Genomic DNA, 22,131 nt, shown 5'->3' with positions numbered 1-22,131 from the left:
GATTACAGGTGATGCAATCCAGACCCACGGTAGCCAGTTAATCGTGAGCTGAATTGTGGAGCTCAGACAAGAAGGGATCTGGGCCGGAATGAAGGTGTCTCTGAGGAAACAGGATCTGGGCCTGGGCTGGAGGGGGGTTGGGTTTGGGTAGGCGAGGGCGTTCTGGGCTTAGAGGGAAGAAAGCACAGTAAGGGCAGGAACTTGATCTGCCTGTGGTCACTCCCCCTTAATCTCTCTCCCTCTGCTGCTGGCCCGACCCTCAGACTCGGTTAGGTGCCTTGGAAGACTTCCCGAATCTGCAGCCTCCCTTCACCTGAGTCCTTCCTGCTGTTCGCCGCTCCTCCAGAGGGAAGGGGATGGGAGCCACTGCCTACAAGTCAGATCTGATTTAATCTGTACCAAGCAGCCGTCTCAGGGGAGCAAGGGAACAATCCCACGGTCCACCTAGCTTTCTGTGGGGTATGCAACTCAGCATCAAGATAGAAGATTAGAAACCTGTGGTTGTGTGACTACTTTTCAGATACGAACATTTTAGCAGGTAAAAAGTAGTGATTTTTTTTTTCATTCATATTCTTTTTTTGGTATTGTACCTTCTAGGTTATAAATTAAGTTCCATGCAACTCAATAAAGGGGGCATTTTTTGAAGAAGAAGAAGAAGATTAGCCCTGAGCTAACATCTGCCGCCAATCCTCCTCTTTTTGCTGAGGAAGACTGGCCCTGAGCTAACAACCGTGCCCATCTTCCTCCACTTTATATGTGGGATGCCTGTCACAGCATGGCTTGCCAAGCGGTGCATAGGACTGCACCTGGGATCTGAACTGGCGAACCCCGGGCTGCCAAAGTGGAACGTGCGGACTTAACCCCTGCAGCACCAGGCCAGACCCAGGTGGCATCTTTTTTTAATTAAACTTTTAATTTTGAGATAATTTTAGAGTCCCATGCAGTTTTGTTTTTTTTAAGATTTTATTTTATTTTTTTTCCCTTTTTTTTCTCCCCAAAGCCCCCCAGTACATAGTTGTATGTTTTCAGTCGTGGGTCCTTCTAGTTGTGGCATGTGAGATGCCACCTCAGCATGGCCTGATGAGTGGTGCCATGTCCGCACCCAGGATCTGAACCCGTGAAACCCTGGGCTGCCAAAGTGGAGCACGCGAACTTAACCACTCTGCCACGGGGCCAGCCCCTCCCATGCAGTTTTAAGAACTACTACAGGGAAATCCCCTGTACCCTTTACCAACTTCCCCCAATGACAACATCCCTCAAAACTTAAGTGTAATATCACAACCAGGATATTGACACTGAGCTGTCAAGGTACAAAACATTTCCATCACCACAGGATTCCTCGTGGCTCTTCTACAGCTGCACCCACTTCTCTCCAGCCCACCGCCCCCAGTCCTAGGCAACCACTAATCTGTTCTCCCTTTCCACAGTTGTCTTGTTTCAACCTGTTATAGAAATGGAGTCATACAGTGTATAACCTCATGGAGTTGGCTTTTTTCACTCAACATAATTCTGTGGAGATTCGTCCAGGTTGTCACATGTATCAGTAGTGCCTGCATTTTCATTGCTGAGTAGTATTCCGCAGGACGGATGGACCAGTTCAACTGTCTCCCTGTTGAAGCACATCTAGGGTGTTTCCAGTTTTCAGCTACAGGTTAGAAAACTGAGGCCAGAGAGGTGAACCGACTTGCACCAGGGCCCACAGACGGAATCTGGGAGAACTAGCATGTGACTCTAGGCCCGGATCTGTTTGTTAGAGTCACATAAGGCTATTCGGGGGAAATGTCAGGCCGGTTCAAGGGGAAATGTGGAGACTTGAGAGTCATTGATTATCTGCCATCTTCAATGCCGTGTTTAAGGAAGGTGAGTCCCAACTGGAGAGAGGCAGCTGGGAAGCGAGGAGATTTGTACTCAGTCCTGGCAGGGGGTATGGGGCAGCTAGGAGCCGCCTTCCAAAGGCAACATCTACTGCTGACTGAAAACAGATGACGAGAAGGGACATATTAACTGATTTGGGTTGTTATAGTAACATCTAGATAAAATATATACTCTGGGGCCAGAGGAGAAATGGAACCAAACGCAGAAGTGCTGGTGGGATGGAGGAAACAACTGGAAGAATGTCACCATAGACGCCATACTCATTACTGAAGCCATGAATGGCTGGGCTCTCTCTGGGGGGTGTGAAGCCAGAGATGCTGGGGCAGACCACAATCTGGGGATGAGAAGAGATGACACAAGGGAGACAGAATGAGCCTCATGGAGGCAAGGGGAGAATCAGGTGAATGAACGAAAGCCAAGGACAAAGAGACTTGGCATTGATGAGGCAACGGGGTCAAAGAGAAAGGAGTGTATTTGTTATCTATTGCTGCATAACAAATTAACCCAAATCTTAGTGACTTAAACAACAACATTTATTATCTCACGTGTTTCTGCGTGTCAGGAACCTGTGGGTGGCTTAGTGGGGTCCTCTGGCTTAGGGTCTCTCACAGGCTGCAATCAAGGTGTTGACCACACTATACTCAAGGTTTGAGACTGGATCCATTTCCAGGCTCACTCACATGGGTGTTCACAGGATTCAGTTCCTTCTGGGTTGTGGGACTGAGGGCTTCCATTCAATGCTGGCTGTTGGCCAGAGGCTGCCCCAGTTCCCTGCCATGTGGGCCTCTCCACAGGGCAGCTCACAAGATGGCCGCTGACTTCATTCGAGTGACAAGCAGGAGGGAGTGAGAGAGTGTGTGCGGGCAAGACGGAAGACAGCCTTTTATAACCAGATCTTAGAAGCATTTGCCCTCTTCTCTTTGTGAACAGCAAGTCACCAGGACCAGCCCACACTCAAGGTGAGGTGATTACACCAGGGTCTGATTACCAGGAAACGACTTTAGAAGCTGCCTACTACAGGGGGCAAAGACAAGGGGGCTGGATTTGAGCTAAGACTTCCCCAGGTGGCCCCCGGGAGGACAGCGTCAGGAGAGTATGAGGGCAGAAGACCGAATGGACGGAGACAAGTGGTGATCCCAATCCCAGCTGCCCCCAGCCCATCAGGGCAACGTGGACAGACTAGGGCCTCCACCCCTCTTTATGCAGACAGAGCCACCACCAGTTCCCAGACGATCCCAGCTCCCAGCTCAGCTCGTCTGCCTGGGCCTGCTTCCTCCACCCACCCTGGGCCCCCAGCAGAGCAGAGCCACCCAAGCAGGCAGAGCCTGGCTCACCGTCTCTGTTTCACCAACTGGCACTTGCCATCGCCATCGCGGCACAGGAACCTCTTCAGGACGGGGGGGTTGGGGGGGGACAGGAAGCAGTTCCACATGCCAGGACTGCCACCTCTCAGACGCTGCAGCCACCATCCACCAGCCCCCTGTCCTGTCTGGGGAGAGAGCCCCCTTCCCCTGCTGAGGCTGGCCAGCAACCTGGGCCTATGTCCTGGTGCCCCGCCAGTTTGGAGCTGTCCAGCCCAGAAGTGATGGGTCCACTTGTGGGAGGGACGCACAGAGAGACAGGGAGGCAGGAAATGGAACCAAGGGGAAATGCTCAAGGGACGAGGCTGGGGCCGGACACAGACTCTTTAGGCAGGCGAGTAGAAGAGAGTAGCAGGTACATATCTCAACCCACATCTCAGAGGTGCAGGAAGTGTAACTATTTTTGGAAGTCCCCTGTGGGACGAGGGGCATGTGGTAGGCAGAACCACGCCCCGAAGATGTCCACGTCCCAATCCCTGGAAGCTGACTATGTTAGGTCACATGGCAAGGGGAATTCAGGGTGCAGATGGAATTAAGGTTGCTAATCAGCCGACCTGGAGATGGGGGAGAAACTGGATTATCCTGGCGGCGCCAACGTAATCACAAGAGTTCCTTAGAAGTAGAGGAGGGAGGCAGAAGAGTCGGCGTCAGAGTGATGCGATGTGAGGACTCAACCCACCATCGCTGGCTTTGAAGACGGAGGAAGGGGCCACAAGCCAAGGAATGTGGGCAGCCTCTGGAAGCCGGCAAAGGCAAAGAAATGGATTCTCCTTTAAGGCTTTTCGAAAGGACCGCAGCCCTGCAGACACCCCTTTTCTTGTTCTTCCCCCTCTGCTCCGAGCTGGGGCTGAGAGCAGCCTGTCTAAGGGTGGCGAGATCTGGATTCCATCCGACTCTGCCTCTAACTTGCTCTTGACTCCGAGAAGTCATTTTTCCTCATTGGGCCTTAGTTTTCTGAAACATGGGCTTGGTAACAGGCTCCCTGAACACTCCTGGGTGGTTGAGTCCAAACCACACATAGGGATGCTCAAAGACTGGGGAAAATCCCGAGGCCCACTTTGGGGCCCAGGCTCCCCACTCAAGGTCTGACTCCCTTTTGTACTTCTATTCCTTTTCTAACTCAACATAGGATCGGGAGAAGTGATGGCAGAAGTGACTCCCAAGGATCTGACATCTGACATGACACAATCCCTGGCTTAACAAAAGAGAGGATGGGAGGACCAGAGAAGTTAAGTAAGTTTCCCAAGCCCACACAGTGAGCTGGGGAAGAGCACCAAACTCAGGTCCGACTTCCAGCTAAGGCGCTTCCCCAGGCCAGGGGGCTCCCTCAGGGAAAGCTTTGTCCCAGGATGGTGTCAGGGTGGAGGGCAGGGGCCTCGCTTCAGGCAGGCCTGGATTCGAGTGCCAGCCTGGCCACTCACCAGATGCTGTGAGCTTGGAGTAATATTGAAAGCGATGATCCTGCCTGTTTCATGCAGTCATTGCAAGATGAAATGGGAGAATGCTGAGCACCTGGTACAGCGCCTGGCAGGTAGCAAGCACTCCACAAACGCCAGCTGACAGCACTTTTCTTAACTGCCACGCCCCCTTCCCTCTGTCCCCCGTCTCACACGGGGAGAGGGGAATGAGGAAAATCCCCTCCACATGACACAATGTCTACAACAGGCTTTCAGAGCGAGCTCTCCTTAGACCCTAGTCACAAACCTGGAGGCCAGCGATGGCTATGCCAGTTTTGAGGACAAGGCCACAGAGGCCCAGAGAGGCCTCTTGGCAAGTCAGTGGCAGAGCAGAACCAGATCTGGACCCCCAGCCCCACTCTGTGCCCACATGGAGTTTCCTGAGGGACCGGGGCTCCTCGGAGCCTGTAAGGATGGCCGAGGCAGGGGCCCCAGCTCGTCTGTCCGCTCACCTGCTCCCCACCGCGTGTGGGACTTCAGGCTCAGAGCTCTGTCTAACCCTAGCCTCCACCCCCGCCCCTTGCAGTATCCTCCCCCCACAGCATCCCAGCTTCCGGCATCTGAGGAGCATTTAGAAAACTGGCCTGCCCCCAGACATCTTGAAATTTCTTTACTAGGAGACCAAGCCTTTTATTCCGCACTTGATGCATTCCCCGGAGCTGCCTGTGACCTGCAGCCCCGGGGCCATGGAGGCCATGAGCAGGGCAGGAGAGCAGTGGAGGGAGAAGAGGCGGCCTGGGAGAGGGCAGGGAGAACGCGGGCCTCAGAGGCCAGTTTTCCTGACCCAAACTGGGGTTAGCATGTTCCTGGGGACAAGGGAACGAGGAGGAAATTGCAACTAGGAGGGGAAATCGAGGCTACCGCAGAGAGGGAAAGGACAGGCTTCGGCAATTCTCAGAGTCCGGCAGTGCCTGCCTCAGCTCACCCCCAGCGCAGGCACCTCCCTTCAGTGCCCAGGGACTGCAGGCTTTGGGGCTCTCACTCAGGGAGTGGCAGGAAGGGCCCGTCTTAGGTCCTGGGGTTGCTGCTGGCTCTGCCAGGGCTAATGGGGGTGCCGGAGAAGCCAGTCCTCTCACCACCGTGGTGGTCTTGGACAAAGTGGCTCCCCCAGCCCCCTGGAGTCCTGACTCAGCAGATTTCGGGATTGGGGGGCTGACAGCGACCCTCCCTTCCCAGCAGCCAGCTGGGAGCAGGGCCCCCGGAGCTGCCCTGTCGGTTCCCCCTTGACCGGGCACAGCCTGCTGGAGTTTCCAGAGCCAGTTTCTTCTGAGACCTCGAGCTTCTTCCTCACCCCCCAGGGAGAGGCCTGGATCTGTATTCCCAGTTTTCACAGTTGCTCTGGCACTAACCTCATCTCCCTTCCCAGGAGATTTGGGTGGCATACCTTGGACTTTCCGTTCTGTACCCACTGACTCCCACTTTTTTTGGGCCACAGACAAGAGAAGCAAGGCGAGGTGGTAGAAAAAAGAGCCCAAGGGGATATTCTCCTTTGTGTAAAATGAATGCGACATTCAATTTATACATTAACATACTTTTTAAACCAGATTTCTTGGGGCTTTGTGAGGAGGCTGCTGTTCTGGTCGGAAATATAACATGGTGCCTGGCATTTAGTAGGTGCTCAATAAAATGAAAATGCCTCTTTCCCACACTCCCCCCTCCTCCACCTTCCCCATTTCTGGGGTCCCGGGAACACCTGGACTTCCCAGATGGTGGGCTGCCTGCCTGCCACCCCAGCCTGACTGGACCCCTCCTTGTGGAACAAACCTCTCCTGCAGTGGAGAGCCAGCAGCGCCCAAGGGACCATCCTGAGGGCCACTGATGGACGTAAGGGAAAGACCCACCTTGAGCCAAACAAGTCTCCAGTGTCCTCAGAAGGGATACTCCTTAGACCTCCTTTCAAATTAGGAACAAGGGGCCAGCCCTGGTGGCCTAGTGGTTAAGTTTGGTGTACTCTGCTTTTGCGACCAGGTTCGGTTCCCAGGAGCGGACCTACACCACTCGTCTGTCAGTGGCCATGCTGTGGGGGTAGCCCACATACAAAAAGAGGAAGATTGGCAGCAGATGTTAGCTCAGGGAGAATCTTCCTCAGCAAAAAAAAAAAAAACTAGGAAAAAGGACTGTGAAATAAATAATGATTACTTTAGTTTGTGCCCTGACCCGGTGAAGGAGGCCCCCAGTCAGGCGCATTCAGAGATCCGGGAGCTGAAGATGCCTTGGCTGTCAGACATGAGGTCGGGTGCAGTGCCAGCAGCCTGGGCCCCTCCTGGGACCTCCGGGCCACTAGCTGCAGGGAGGGGAGCAGCCCATGCACCCTTGCCCCACTGACTGGGAACCAGGTCCCCTCTCCACATCCATCTGCCCAAAAGAGATGCTATTGAAGTATTTAAAAATCACTACTGTGTCACTTTTCTGAGCCACTTTTCCCCATCAAACCCATTCTTCTGGTCAAGTAGGGATAATCTGCCAACAGGAATTAGGGGAAGGTTGTGGAAGAAGTCACTTGAGTAAACAGCAGAAATGTGCCTGTTGACATCTCCTCGGAGGTTCCTGTCTGAATCACCCCACAGCGGGCCCCTAGGCGGTCTGACTGCGGGGGCGGGGGACCCGAGGTCACATCTCTCTGGCCACAAAGCCCGGGACAGGTCGGGGCAGACAAACCTCTCTGCAAGCGCCGCATTTGCACGCCTCGACCTCCAGGTGGCGCTAGACTGGGACGGAGCATGCAGTCTGTCACCCGTGTGCGGGGCGGGGCCTTGGAAATGCTGACTTCTGATTGGCTGGGCTCAGTCTCGCTTTCTTTTCGTGTCCAGAGCAGGTCTTGGGGAGGGCGCCCAGTCTCGGCGCCTGAGCTAAGCAGGAGGAAGTGTGTGTGTACGTGTGTGTTTCATGTTATTTTTTTTCTTTACAATTAAAACTGTTTCCATTTTTTCATACTTTATAAGGCATCTCATAAATTTACACACCAGGGAAAATCCCTGGTTGGACCTATTTATAATAAACATCATTTATTTATAAGGGAGCCAAGGTTTAGGGCCTACCACTCAGCCAGACCTTCCTTTTTGGTTTCCCTAGTCTTTGACTGTTGCACGTGCATTACCAATATAACTGTACCTTGGATGTCTTTTATTTGCACATTTGACGACTGCTTGTTAAGCTTCCACTATCTGCCAGGCGTTGGGCAGGGCTTTGCAGAGTCAAGGCGAGCAGAACAGACCTGGCCCTGCCCGCAAGGAGGTCGCAGACGCGAACCAGCAATCACAGACACCTCAAGGTTAAAAACTCCCTGCGGCAATACGTGAGAAGCGGGGTTGGGGCGGGGGGGACGGGGAGGCACTTTGAGAGATGAGGAGTGTGGAGGAAACTAGGGCTGGGCATAGCAGAGCCACTCCCGCAAAGAGCTAACAGGGAAGATAAGCTGATCTCATTTCTGAAGACCTGGGGGCTCCCTTCTGAAGGTGGGGAAGCTCGAGAGGAGTAGGAGGAGATCTGAGCCCGTCTGGGGATACCCTGGGACAGTCAAGGTGGGCTATCTGGCCTCCTGTCTGGTTGGTGGGGAGGAAAGCACTGGAAAGTACGTAACTTCCAGAATATCCTTTTCGTGCTCCAGCTAGAAAGCCATCTTCTGGGATTGGATGTGATCGGGGGCCCATAAACTTTGTCACTGGAGAAGGTGGCCAAAGAAGGAGAACAAATTAAACAAACAAAAAACACTGGTCTGTGAAACAAAGGCCTGGAGTCCAGAAGACAGTGTAGACTGCGGAGGGAAGGAGGAGGCGAACAGGAGGCAGGAAGGTGCCAGGCCAAGGCTGGCTTAGTTGCTCAAGTCTGGCCCAGGGGGCTGGCAGTGGTGGCACATGACCCAGAGGGTCATAAACTGCTGGGGCAAAAATGTTTGTCCTTGATTGGAGACCTACCTGAGGAATTTCCTGCCAAGCGTAATCGTGTGTTTTCTCTTTGTTCACCTAAAAAGTTGCCAGTAACTGCACAGCAGGGGGAGAGACCGAGAACACTGAAGAGCTCACCCGCCCTCCACCCCATGACTCACTCTCAGCTTTCAGCCTGCTTTTTCCCCTGAGCATTTACCATCTCCGACCTTACACAGTTGTTGACTGTCTGTCTCCTACACTCGAACCTAAGCTTCCTGAGGGTGGGCACCTTGTCGTTGGATGTATCCTCAGGGCCTAGATTATGTCTGACACAGAGTAGGTGCTCCATAAGTATTTGTTACATGAATGAATGAAGCAGATTGTTCTTGGTCTGTAGAGAGCTCCCTCGGTCTAAATGCAGAGTGCGCAGAGCCCAGGGTGTCCAGGGAAAGATGGATTGCTCTGAGAGGGCTCTCTTTAGGGTATACTGGCTTCTCTGCCCTGAGAGAAGGTGGGGCAAGACGCTACTGCTCCAGAGCCTTGAAGAAGCTGCCTCTCCCACAAAGGGGGCAGTTGGTCACTGGGGAGGGACGTGCATGTACTTGGTGGTGGGGGTGAGGTCGTGAGGTGGCCCTTCCCGTCCCGTCCTGTCCCTTCCTGGCACTCCTGGATCAGCTCCCACCCTCAGAAGTGGTTTTCCCGTGAGGTGAAGGCTGCAGTAGGACGGAGCTTTGGCTCCGTGCTCCAGACCCCACCCCTCCAACCTCCATGTGCGGGTGCAGGGGAGGTGAATCGGCGCCCCAAGCCTGAGCAGTCCTCCCTGGCGCTGGGGAGACTCCACAGGGGTGACTCCAAGCCACCTGGCACCTGGCATGGGGTCAGGCCCTGGTGGCACCGGGTTCCTACATCCCATCCCTGCAGCCTCTAGCCTCCGAGTCCAGGAAGGGCCTGGCCAGCATGGCCTGAGGGCAGCATCTGCAGTGTCAAGTGAGTGCTGCGCTTGCTGTCAGAGGAAGGAAGGAAAGTCATGGCTGTTGATCATCTGCTATGTGCCGAGCACTGTTCCAACTGTCTCACGTGTTTTTGTTTTTTTTGTGTTTTTTTGAGGAAGATTAGCCCTGAGCTAACATCTGCCACCAATCCTCCTCATTTTGCTGAGGAAGACTGGCCCTGAGCTAACATCCGTGTCTCATGTGTTCTAATCTAATCCTTATAACAAGCATGTAGGTTGGAATTCTCTCTCATTTTACAGATGCAGAGAATAAGGTGTGACCTGTCTGAGGTCACACTCTAGAAAGGAGCAGCATCAGGACTCAGATGCAGGTGTGTCTGCCCCCCAGAGCCCATGCTCATTCCACTATACTTCACGGCAGCCAAGGAAGACAGACGTGGGGGCGGGGAGCCCAAGGAAGGCCTCCCCAAGGAGCAGTATCCAGCCAGGCCTCTGAGAGAGAGAGGAGGGGACGATGTCAGAGAAGAAGGCAGGGCCCTTGCTGCTGAGGGCACTTGGGAGCAAAGACGTGGCAGAAGGAAGAGCCTTAGCAAAGGACACGCAGGGTGCAGGCTCACAGGCAGAGGGAAGAGAGAAGATACAAAAGGATAAACTGAGGCATGAGGTAGCAGGTCTGAGCCAGGTCTGGAGAGGTCATGGGGGAAGCCCAGTGAGCCTGAACTATCCTAGCAGGACTGGGTGACTCGGGACCAGGTTGGAGCAGAGGGCAGGAGTCACACATGTGAATACCTCCAGGAGCTGGGCTGGTCACATCTATGGGCAGGTGAGCTGGAGGTGGTGAACAGACAGAGCAACAGCGGAGGCAGACAGGATGCTAGAACTGAGAGAGCAGGGGTCAGGGGTCAGGAGCCCCCAGCACCCGGGGCAAGGCGGGGCTACAGGCAGCCTGTCTTCTCTAGGCAGCAGAGAGAGGACACCGGATGGTCAGCAGGACCGGCGTCAAGCGTTGGCTCTCAGCTTCCTTGTGACATGATCCTTACCACCCACTTTAGCCTCGCTGAGATTTTTCTACAGGTGGATACCCTCTGAATCATCTTAAATGACATACTCGTTAACTGCGCCGACAAGTAGTCTTTTACCCATATTAGTTAGGAAGAGTCTACACAACAATTAGCTTCTAATCTAAGTCTCATTTCCAGGCCAGGGCACCCTCTGGGTCACCACACATCAGCCGTTTGCCTGCTTAGAATCAGCACCCATTATGCACCCAGCGCTCTGTCTTCTAGCCCCTTCTGCCCTGTTTCAAGTTGGTGGGTGTGTCTGGGAAGGTTCTGGGAGTTCCCAAGTGGGCATATCCTCAGTGGTCACTGCCACAGAGTGAAAAATTGCTTCCTGTGGGCTGGGGTAATTGGACTGTCTGCCACCCGCCCAGTAAGCACCTCCAGGCAGGAGCCGCTCTATAGAATCCTGAGGAGCTGACCAGGCTCCTCTAGGGGAAAGCGTCCAGCTGTGATGCTTTAGCTTTGGGACGGGGCTGGGGGCTGGTGGAGGAGATCATTCAGGAAGGAGGTGATGGGAGGTGGATTTTTCTTTTTTTAAAAAAAGGAGTAAAATAGCAATACCATTTGTAAACTTTGTTCAGACACCACCCTAGCATTTCACGAGTGTTGACTGATGGGCAGAAATTGACTGCCATTTCATGAGTGTTGACTGATGGGTAGATAAGTTTAATTATCTACATATATCTGTCTATATTTATTCAATCATTTGCACTTTAGGTATTTGTCCATAAGCACTCATCTTAGTCACCAGGAATGTTGGGGAACACAGTTTTACGTGCTGTGAGGAGACCTGAAGAAATATGTCACCCTCCCTGCCCTCAGGGAGCTTACAGTCCATCCAGGAAGAGAAGAGCACATGTCAAAAAGCTTCAAGGTTCCAGGTCGTATGTGTTGAATGAATGGAGACATGAAGCATAAACGTTTCAAGGAAGGTGTGCGTCTGGGCTGGGTGGCTGCTAACTTCATGACTGGGACAACACTGAAGACTCTTTCCTGATACTCTTCAAGTGCTTGTTTCTCTAAAACTACCGCTCCTTTCTGGTTTATAGCTCAGGGCCATCCTGGACAGTCGCCACCAGGCCTGCCATCACTATGGGGTGGCCCAAGGCCATGTCTGCCAGGAACACCACCGTTTGGTATTTATCTATGCAAAATTTACATTGACCGCTGATGAGCAAAACAGTGCGCTCCACATATAGATTGGGGGTGTGGGGCTTTTGCCACTGGAGTTCCCCCTGTGTTGAGTCACGGTGGCAGAAGGCACAGTGACAGAAGTCCCTGGGAGCAGCTGACTGGCGCTTGGAGGACTGAGTGATTCAGCAGCGAGGCCCCCCTCTGGCCCTCCTGCCCCAGAAAGCTCTGGATCTGCACGGAAGCAGCATGGTAAAGGGTGGACGAATTGTGGGTGTGGATGCTTTCCCACAAGTCTGTGCTCCCCAGTTCAGTTGTCTGGGCTCTTATTAAAAGGGTTCGTTCTCCTCCTCAGAGTCAGACGGAGGCCCCCTGTGGGCTGCTGCTTGGGAACGGCCGGGGGTGTTCTCTGGCTGGGGCTTCAGAGGATGCAAGGACAACCCCACAGAGCAGGAACAGCCTGCCAGTTCCATGCCCGCAGCGGCCCCCAGAGCAGCTGCCCCAGGACACACGGATGAGAGGGGAGGGCGTCAGAGGGGCTTCGATAGACCTGTTGCCATGGAAGAACTGTGGGACCAGTACAGCCAGACATCCTAACTTTTCCAGAGAAGCCATAAATCTGGATTTTCCTGTGAAGTCTTCTGACATTTCACCCTTTGCAACCCATTAAATTGTTTTAAAAACACCTCCTGCGTCAAAGAAAATGACTTTGGGCCACCCTCTTATGCCCTCCAATTTAGACCCCAAACAGCAAGCAAAGTGTCCACCTCTTTAGTCCAGATGATTAGCACCCAGCACCTGTGGTGACATGCTCCTCAGAGTGCTCCTTCCTCAGGGGGCGAAGCTGGCAAATGCGACTGGGGCAGGCGCAAGTGCCGGCATCAGTGTGGGGTCACCAGCTAACACCCACCCCAGGAGGTTTCAGCCTGACGTGGGGCTGAGCAGTGGCCATCACCCTCCCTGCCTCTGATGCCCACGTGCCTGAGGGCCAGACACCTTTCCTGGCCCTGTGTCTGCAGCGGGCAAGGATGAGGAGGCGGGCGACAGCAGGTGAAGTGGATGTTCTCTCATTAGCCTGCCCCAGTCCTGGGCCAAGATAGGGAGGAGACAGGAATCATCCCAGGCCCGAGTCCAGTCTTTTTGTTTATTTTTGTGTATGTGTGAGGAAGATTGGCCCTGAGCTAACATCTGTTGCCAATCTTCCTCTTTTTGCTTGAGGAAGATTGTCTCTGAGCTAACACCCGTGCCAGTCTCTATTTTGTATATGGGACGCTGCCACAGCATGGCTTGATGAGTGATGTGTAGGTCCGTGCCCGGATCCGAACCTGTGAACTGCAGGCCACCAAATTGGAGAGCGTGAACTCAACCACTATGCCACAGGCCCAGCCCCTCCCAAGTCCAGTCTTAACCACCCTGAGGCCAGGACACTGGTTTGTGCTGACATTTCTTTGCCTCCTAATGTGGGGAAACCAAAATAGATCCCTCTGTCCTGTGGGAAGCTCTGTGGTCCCTCTGCATCTTGCTTTGCCCTTGTAATTTTTAAGGTAAATCTGCAAACAGATGTATTTATTTACTTTGTGTTTTAGGTTGAGTTGATTTTGTTTTGACATGGTTCAAAATAAGATTGACCCTTTGGAAGATCAACTTGCTAAAGCCACTTACTCAGCTTGAGGGGTTTAATTGAAAACAGCCAAGGACCTGACACCCCACAGGCCTCCAAAGGGAGAGACCTCAGAGGAGGGGCGCCGCCTCTGAAAACAAGGGCCAGTGAAGGCAAGTTTTATCCTGGGAGGAAGGTTTTGCTTCAAAAATAGTTTTTAGTATGTGTTTTTACAAAATGAAGATGCTAATGGAGCTGACCAGACATATTTAAGACCTTACAAGAGTAGGAAACAGTAACAGGACTCACTGGAACTTTGTCTGAAAGGAGCCGTGGAGAGGCTGTGTGCAAGCGAGTGAAGGCATGAGCTCATGCAACGACACACGGCATGTTCTCGGGTCTTTCGCATTTTGATACTGTTTTGTTTACCTATGGCTGCACTCTCCTTCCTTACCTGGTTCCCTTAGCACTTCTCTGTACCGTGTGTCTGGTAGTTAACAAGCATCGCTTTGTATTACCGCCTTTTTATATCTAGGCCCTCCTGCCTTGGGCTGAAGCCTCTTGAGGGCAGAGACATTTTATACACCCAGCCAACTGCGGATGGCAGATGAAGAACTCTATTTTAATGCAATACCTACCTATTTACCCAATTTTGCAGGGGACTTAAAAGCAGCAGAGAAGAGGGGGGTCCCCTGTGTTTGGTCAGATTAGTCCAGGTCAGTCACTTTATGACACGGCTCCAGGCAGACCTTCCTCGGGCAGGGTGGATGTCGTGTGTGGTTGGCAAAGCCTGGTGATTAGACAGAAGCATCGTTGTCAGTTAATGAGGATGCTCTGGGACGAGGCTTAGGCAGGAGGGCGGGGTGAATGCTCATTTAGCCTAAGACCAGGACTTAAAGTGAGGCGTACAGTGATTGGTATGTTCTCATGGAGGAGTGTCCCTAAATACCCAGCCTAAGATTCAGGATGATCCTACGCAACGGAACCAGTTTACTCGATGCTCCTTAACAGAAAGAAGCCTGGAAGGACCGGCACATTCCTCCAGGAGCTCCTCCACCACCTCCCTGTGTGGCCCTGAACCATTTGATTTCCTTGGCAGCAGTTTCCTGGGGTATCAAGATGGCTCATTCACATTCGAGAACTCTCTGACTTGCCCTGACCCTCAATAGCTGTGGCAACATCACAGCGTCTCTGTGGGGTTAATGATTAAATTCCTGTTGATACCCCATCAACCGCGTCTACTGGGGATTCTGCCACCCAGGGCTGACCCTTTAGTGCAAGGCCTGGTCAGGGCTGAATGTGACAGGTGGATGGGGGACCTTCCAGTCCGGCCCTGCCAAGTCAGTAGGACCAGACATTAATATTCGTCCATGCGAGTGAGGCTTCCAAAATGCAGAGTGGGCCTAGTGAAAGATCACACTGCTTAACCACAGGCCAAACCTCCGCCTCTTCCTCTCCTGCATGAGATGACCTGCAGAAAGCACAGCCCAGGGCCAGGCACAGAAATCTCTCTCGTCCACATCTGCTAGCCATAAAGGCAGCACACGGTGGTTAGGCGATGCCCGTGGAGACAGCTTGCCTGGATTCAAGTCCCCGACACTTGCTACCCCCATGTCCCTGGCAAAAACACTTCTCTTGTTCCAGTTGCCTCATCTGTGACAGGGATGACAGTGCTAGCAGTATCTTTCAGGAAAGTTGTGGGGATTAAGTCAATGTGCCTAGAACAGTGCCGGCACACGTGTGTGCCACGTATGTGCTGGCTCACGCTACCGTTCCTGCCTTCTCTTCTTGCCGGGCTTAGTCTCATGGAGCCTGTACCTGCGGGAAACAAACTCAACTGTCGGTGGCAGGTGCAGGTCGGGTCCACATTACTGGGGAGCTTAGGAGAAGGGTATGCTCAGGGGCAAAGGTGGCAGTAAGAACTAGAGAGGCTATCTTGGTTAAGATTAAAAAAAAAAAATCAGCAAATCTGGGTGATTATTTTTCCATTAAGGATTTCAAAGCAGGTGGACCAGGCTCCAGTCAAGTCAGTCGACTCCACACTCCACTTCCCTCCCCTCCCCATCTCTCCGCTCCTCCTCCTATACTTGGCATGTTCTTCCTCCTCCTTGAAATTTTGCTGACGTTTGTCACTTCAGCAGTCTGACACAGGGGGAAGTAGGGGTGCCCCACTGTCAAGCAGTCAGATGGGCTTGCCACTTCCTCACTGTGTGATCTTGGGCAAGTGACTTGACCTCTCGGAGCCCTGCTCCCCTGTGAGCTGATGATACCTCTATCACAGCTTTGTTGAGTGGCTGACGCTGAATAAGAGCACACGTGTGAACACACCTGGCACAGAGTAGGCACTGAACACATGCTTGTTCCCTTCCCTTCAGAACAAAGCTCTCTTGAAGAAGCCCACCTGGCTCTCATCACCCAGTGACATCAGTACACAGCACAGTCATGCCTCCTACAGAACAGCTACATGGACTATGCGTGTAATTCTCTTGCTGTTGTTTCTGTTCTCGTATTTTCCTTCCTGTACTCCCTCCTAGACACCTTCAAGCAGCTCTGTTGGCTAATTTCTCCAGGTAGAGTTCCATTTTCTTCGTTTGTGCCGCGTCATAGTGCCTCAACAGTGCAATCGACCCAGGGGCTTGGGGCTGACTGTGGCTTCCGAGTCCCTCCGGGTCCCTGCTGGAGTGAGTTCCTATCTTGGGTGTGCCTGGGCGTGCTGAGGCCTTTTTGAGGGTAGCCGTGTGTGTACAATACAGCTAGAGAGTGACCTTGTCCAGGGAGCTGTCTCCATTGAAAGAATATGCAGGGGAAGAAAGACCCAATCTCCATCATAAAATGGGGGCAGGAAAAGACTAGTTAGGAGCTGGGTGAGGTGGGCTGTGGGCAGGTCAGGGTAGGGGCCTCAGTAAACAGAAATGTTCAACAACAGCCTCTCCCTGCTCCACCCTCGCTTTAAACCCCACAGTTCGCAAAGTTTGGCTCCAGAGGCCTCCCGACGACCCCAAGCTAATACCAGACAACCCCCAGGGAAATTCCACCCAACCCCCTTTGAGGCTGCACCTATAAACCAGGCTGGGGTCAGGGTTGGGGGTGGAGGAGGGAGGGGCCTGGAGATAAGGCCTCTGCCTTCTGGGCCCGGCCTGTGCCTGGGGCGGGGCCATGCTAGGGATCCCAGGCAAAGGCATGTGCAGTGTGGTCTCACCCTAGCTAAGGGTGGAAGGCTGGTGGGGATGTAATTAGGGGAAAATCTCGGGCCCTTGAGCTGTGGCAACAATAGGACAGGAATGAGATACCCGAAGCCTGGGGCTCAGGAGTGAGCAGAAGCCACCCAGCCCTGCCTCCTCCCAGCCACTCTTCTTCCTCATCTTTCTGGTCTCCACCTGCAGTCCAGGCTCCTGTCTCCGAGTGTTAAACATTCCTCTCCTCACCCTGACCTCTGCCTCTCTTGCCAGCCCTTTCTTCCTCTTCCACACTCCTCTCCCTGGTCCTTCAGCCCATGTGTCCCTCGCTTCACCTGCTGCTCTCCCCATCCCTCGGTCTGAGTGGGCTCCCAGGGTAGGCTGGGTGGCAAAGGATGAACTCAGGACAGCTGCCTAGGCAATGAGGAGAGTAGGGCAAACACCAACCAGCAGTCAAGGAAGAGGGGGACCTCAGAGGATCCCAAGCTTGGAGGCCCCCCTCCTCACAATCACCCATTGTCCAGCCTGACTCCCATCCGAGGGGCTGGTCCAGAAGGAAGCTCAGGCTGTCTGACTCCTTCACAGCCAACATCTGTGCCTGGCTCCTGCCCTGCCCTGTCCCGGAGCTGCACCCTGCCTCCCCAGCTCTCTACTTCCTCTCTGCATGGCTTCCTTCTCAGCAGCCCCAGGGGCATAGTCTTTCTTCTGAAAGACCCACACTCTCAGGGGAGCCCCAAAGAGGTAATACCTCGAAGGCCAAGGGGCCAAGGCAGGCAGGGCGGTCACCCAGGCAAGTTCCTCAGGCTGTTTATGAGCTGGTGAACAAGACACACCACCCATCGCCACCCAGTGGCATCAGGCTTTGTGGAGAAGCGAGGAGGAGCCACAGGGCTTGCTCTCAGGGAGCATGGGGATGGGGCCCCGACAACCAGACTTCAGATCCTGAGGAGCTGTGGGTGGGGAAGACTTCTAGAGGGTCTGGATCCAGGATCCAGACTGAATTCTTCCTCTTAGGGGATGGATGCCTTGCGTACAAGGGTGTCATCTCTGGTGGGGAGGGAAAGAGACTAAGTGACAAAGTTCTTGGAACTAGGCCATGGTGGAGAAGGCATGACCCATGAGCTGGGACCTGAACGAAAAGCCCACCGGGTACAGGTGGTCTTGAGGCCTGCTGCTGTTGATGGGCCCCAGACCCAAGAGTCTGGCGCTGAGTCACTTTGCTTCCTCAGGGAAAGCCCCAGGACCTTCGGCCTAAACCTTGCAAGCCAGAGGGCCCACTGTGTGTGTGTGGGGGGGGGGGGGGGGGGGGGCGGAGGGGAAGGTGTACAGCAATGGCGGTAGGCTAACTTCCTCACAAGTTCTCCTATTATCTGCTTGAGGACTCTTGCTGGGGCTGAAGGGGATTCAGGCTACACTTTTCTTTTTTTTTTTGAGTAAGATTAGCCCTGAGCTAACTGCTGCCAGTCCTCCTCTTTTTTGCTGAGAAGGCTGGCCCTGAGCTAACATCCGTGCCCATCTTCCTCTACTTTATATGTGGGATGCCTACCACAGCATGGCATGCCAAGTGGTGCCATGTCCGCACCCGGGATCCGAACCGGCGAACCCTGGGCCGCCAGGAAGTGGCACACACGAACTTAACCACTGCGCCACCAGGTTGGCCCAGGCTATACTTGATTATGAATTATAATTTATTCCTCATTATTTGGCAGTGAGCCTGGGCCCCAAGGGGCTATAGGGTTTCTATACATGAATCATGATCCTTTAACTGGTGAGGACACTCTTCCCAGTCTTCTCTCATATTCACGGGCCCAAAGATCAACATTTCTAAGTGACTAGAACCGACTCTCAGCAGTGACCATTATGCCCCCCCCCCCACTCCCCAACAGTGGCCTCAGTTTGCACCCCTTCTCCCCAGTCTGCTGGCCTTCAGAGGACAATGCAGTTCCTCCAAGCTCACCCCTCGCTCCCTAGTTATGAACTCAGACCAGGCTTCAACCTTAACCCCGAAGGCCCTGCATTCAGTGAATCCTGAAGACCTGCAGAGGGGGCCTAGAGGCCCGCACATAGTCCTCATCAAGTATCTTCTCAAATGAATGACAGTCCCACCATACGCTACCTGTGCCTTCTTAATCTCTGACCTTTAGTAGTGCTAGGCTCCATTTACTTCAGAAATACAAGGATGGCTATCTGGTGTCTGCCTCTTCACTCACCATCCATCCAAACCTTCACAGAACTGGAAAACGAATATTGCTTTCTGGAACTGGTAAACTGACTCGATGCCCACTTCTTTTATGCCATGGCCCTACGCTAGCTGTCCTGCCTTGGGGTAGAAGGTAGAAGGCAGATGGTGCCAGTGTGCTCCACCTGTTTGCAGACATGCCTGGGCAGGAGAGACACCAAGCCCATCACTACAGAAATCTGGTTTTCCTGGTGGGGCTCTGTGTGCAGAGAAGGCATCAGAATCCTTGGCATCTGCCATTCATAACTGGGTAGGCCTGCAACATTTATCTTAGGTCCTCCAGTAAACATTGTTTCTTAGGAGAATACTACGCACGGAAGTTGGAGCTTCAGGTAGGGTAAAAGGAAGCAGTCTAGCTGGGGCCCGAATATTGTTTAGTGTGGAATATCGTATTTGCATTCTGGGGAAAGCATCTTGGTGTAACAGCCCAACTGTGGGGGCTAGCTGCCTGCGACACCCCTTCTCCTCTTCTCCCTCCTGAGCCACACAAGCCGTTGGCCTTCATCCCCACTAAGACTCTAGACTGTGCACCACCCACTCAGCCACTAAGCTCACGATGTTGATCTCCCCTAAGTTCAAGGCTTCACTGGTGATGCTGCCCCCTCCTTCACATCTTGGGGACAGGTCTTTGTTTATTGATTGTTGGGGATCAAAAAGAAACAGTGTAGGACCACCAGTCCCAGCATGTGTTTCCCAGGGCCCCTGGCCATGGGACTGCAGAGGCCCTCCTCTTTCTTTCTCTAGAAGAGACAACTGACTCTGGCCCTTCTCCACCTGATTGGCGATGGCTTCTTGCATTCACGTGGATACTTTTCTCCTCCTCATAAATGTGTACAGTGGTCCTCACAGGGTGGTCTTTGGATCAACAGCACCAACACCACTTGAGAGCTTGTTAGAATCGCAAATTCTCTGGCTCCACCCCAGAGCTACTGAATCAGAAACTCTGAGGGTGGGACCCAGCTATCCATACATTCCCAAGCCTTCCAGGGGATTCTAAGTTTAAGAACCACTGGTATTGTGTCTTACCTAAGAGCTCTAGGTAGGCAATCTCAGTTTCCTGATCCACACCTGGAGAACCTGTCCAGGTGCATGGGGCTTGCAGCTATGAGGAGTGTCTTCTCCAGCAAGAATGGACTACCTACCTGCCACACTTCAGTCTGCAGAGGGCATCTGACCCCTGACGGAGGAGAGGAGAGGCCAGGGAAGGCTAGATTTGGAATCCACCAAATGGTTCTTCATAAGCCCTTTTCTTCAGAAGGTGCAGCAGGAATTCAGATGGCTCTAGGCATTGCCATAGCAACATACCTTTCTGAAGCTGTCACTGACTACAAGAGCAGGGAGTAAGCAATGTGGAAGAGGGGGAGTCTGCCAGTAGAGAAAGCACAGCCAGCAGATGACGGAGCTGTGAAAGTACACGGAACCTCGGCATGGCTGGTATCTATGGACCTGAGCTTGGTGCAGCCACAATTTCCTCAAAACCCAGGATGCCTTTAGGACCTCTCTAGGGTTCTTCACAGTTACAAAACAGCACCAGCCCAGGCGGTCCGTGATGCTGACAGTCACTTCTCTCAAAAGATCATCTACTTAAATTAGACTCCTGAATGGTCATACAGCAATTAAGCAGGAAGTGCTCTCTATAGGATGGCCACCTGTATCCCAGGTCAGCGTTGAGGAAAGGGACTCGGCTTTCAGCTTCTGACATGGACCTGTGGTCTAAAGCAGATGCCAAGAAGTCAGGAGTGGCCTTAGCTAATGGTGGACATTCCAGCTCTAAAAGAAACCAACTGTCAACAAGAATTTATATATAAATGGGACACTCCATGCACTGCCATGCCGGCATCTGAGTTCATCCCTGTGGTTCCCTCCAGCCCCCTTATCACCCTCCAGGTGCTGGTAAATGGCGAGAGGTCGGGACTTCAGAGCCTCTCCTGGGGCTGAACACAGTAAGGCTACTCCTTTGCAGAGGCCAGCAGACAGCAAGAGAACCTGCTGAGTGATCAGCCTTGCGGGCCGGGCAGCCTCCCAGGGTGGAGTGGCCCAGGAGACATGGGGCCCAGGAGACACTGCCATATGCCACGTGCACCTCAGCACATGCACTCGGCTGTCTGGAGCCACTGGTGCTTTTACTCTGACTGTTCCTTTGGCTCTTTCTGCTCCGGAAGAAGCAAGCAGTTCAGAGTGTGAGCAGTCAGGATGGTGGAGGGAAGCACAGAGTCACCTAACAGCGTCGTGATCTCCAAGAGCTTGCTGTAGCGCCCCCACAACGAATCTCACCATTGGTTGGCACCGAGCGTCCCCTGAACTTTCACGTGGTTACTGTCACTCTTGCCTCTTCTGGCCTCCAGGCAAGCCCCAAGCCCTGCTTCCTGGGAGTGTGGGAGCTCCTTTCCACCAGTGTTTTCCTTTTACCAGAGCCCCTGCTGGCTCTCCAGGGCCTCAGCTCAGTGCTGGTCACAGTGTGGACCTAGGCAGTGCCCAGGAGCTGCTGTGGGAGGCAAGCCCTCCACTAGGTGTGGGCTTCTCCTGAGGCTAGGAGGGGAGCGCTCTCACACCTGAGGGGAAACCAGCTTCCCGGCTCCCGCTTTCCTGCGTGCTCTCACACAGCTGGAGCAATCCAAGTTGCACCGGCCCCTCATACCTACTGCTTATGACTCTGGGGACTTGGGCCTAACAGAGCGTCTTGACGTCCGTTAGACACGGGAGTAAATGAGGGAGAAGAGGCACGTGGAGAGGAAGGACGGACAGAGCTAACCCGCCCCTTCTCTCTTACCCAACAGCTCCCTCACGAAGCTTCCGTGGGACTCTATCCGTGGATGCCTATGGGTTGAGCCCACTGGCTCTGCACAGACCTCCTCAGGCAGCGGGCAGAGGTCTGCAGAGGTGTGTATGTTGGGGGGATGTGAGAACCAGCTGTGGGGCCTCTCACTTCATTCCAGTCACTACCCTTTATAAATATTTATAGCAGTTCTTCTACTAAAAATAACATCCTGGAGCCCAGGGAAGAGAAAAAAATAAATGAAAATCACTGGGAATTGGGATTGATTATCACGAGTGCAGAGCAGAATGGAACCCTGCGAAGGGGAGAGGCCGCGTGAGCACAGCACCCTGGGGTTAGTGCTCCCTCTGGCGGTCAAGGGTCAGTGCTCCCTGCCCGGCAGCCCCTGGCCTGGCTGCACAGAATCCTCTCATGGCTGGAGGTGGAATCGCCCAGGGCTGCAGTGCTGAGCTCTTTGCTCCCCCTTCCCGCCTAGGCTGCAGAGCAGTGGCATCAAACGGGGCGGAAGCTAACCAGTGTGAGAGAAAGGAAGGAGGCTATTTTTAGCACTGTGGCCAGGGTGTGAATGTCTGTAGAACTGAGCAAGGCCTGAAGCTGTCTTTGCACGACAGAGGGAAGAAAATCTGTTGGTTTTTAA

The 22,131-nt window shown here is 53.4% G+C and overlaps 1 long non-coding RNA gene across 1 annotated transcript; it reads right to left on the bottom strand.

Moving 5' to 3' along the window:
* Positions 1 to 13,956: 13,956 nt before the first annotated feature.
* LOC139045554 (uncharacterized) lies at positions 13,957 to 19,987 on the bottom strand. The gene is made up of 3 exons (XR_011504135.1): positions 19,861 to 19,987; positions 18,618 to 18,712; positions 13,957 to 14,093 (listed from the first exon to the last, which is right to left on the bottom strand). It is a non-coding gene; the product is annotated as an uncharacterized lncRNA (long non-coding RNA).
* Between the last annotated feature and the right edge of the window lie 2,144 nt (positions 19,988 to 22,131).

This window comes from Equus asinus, chromosome 6 (genome assembly GCF_041296235.1).
Source record: "Equus asinus isolate D_3611 breed Donkey chromosome 6, EquAss-T2T_v2, whole genome shotgun sequence".
Taxonomy (NCBI): Eukaryota; Metazoa; Chordata; class Mammalia; order Perissodactyla; family Equidae; genus Equus; species Equus asinus.
Note: the sequence above shows the minus strand (reverse complement) of the source record. Positions and strands in the feature narration are given on the sequence as shown.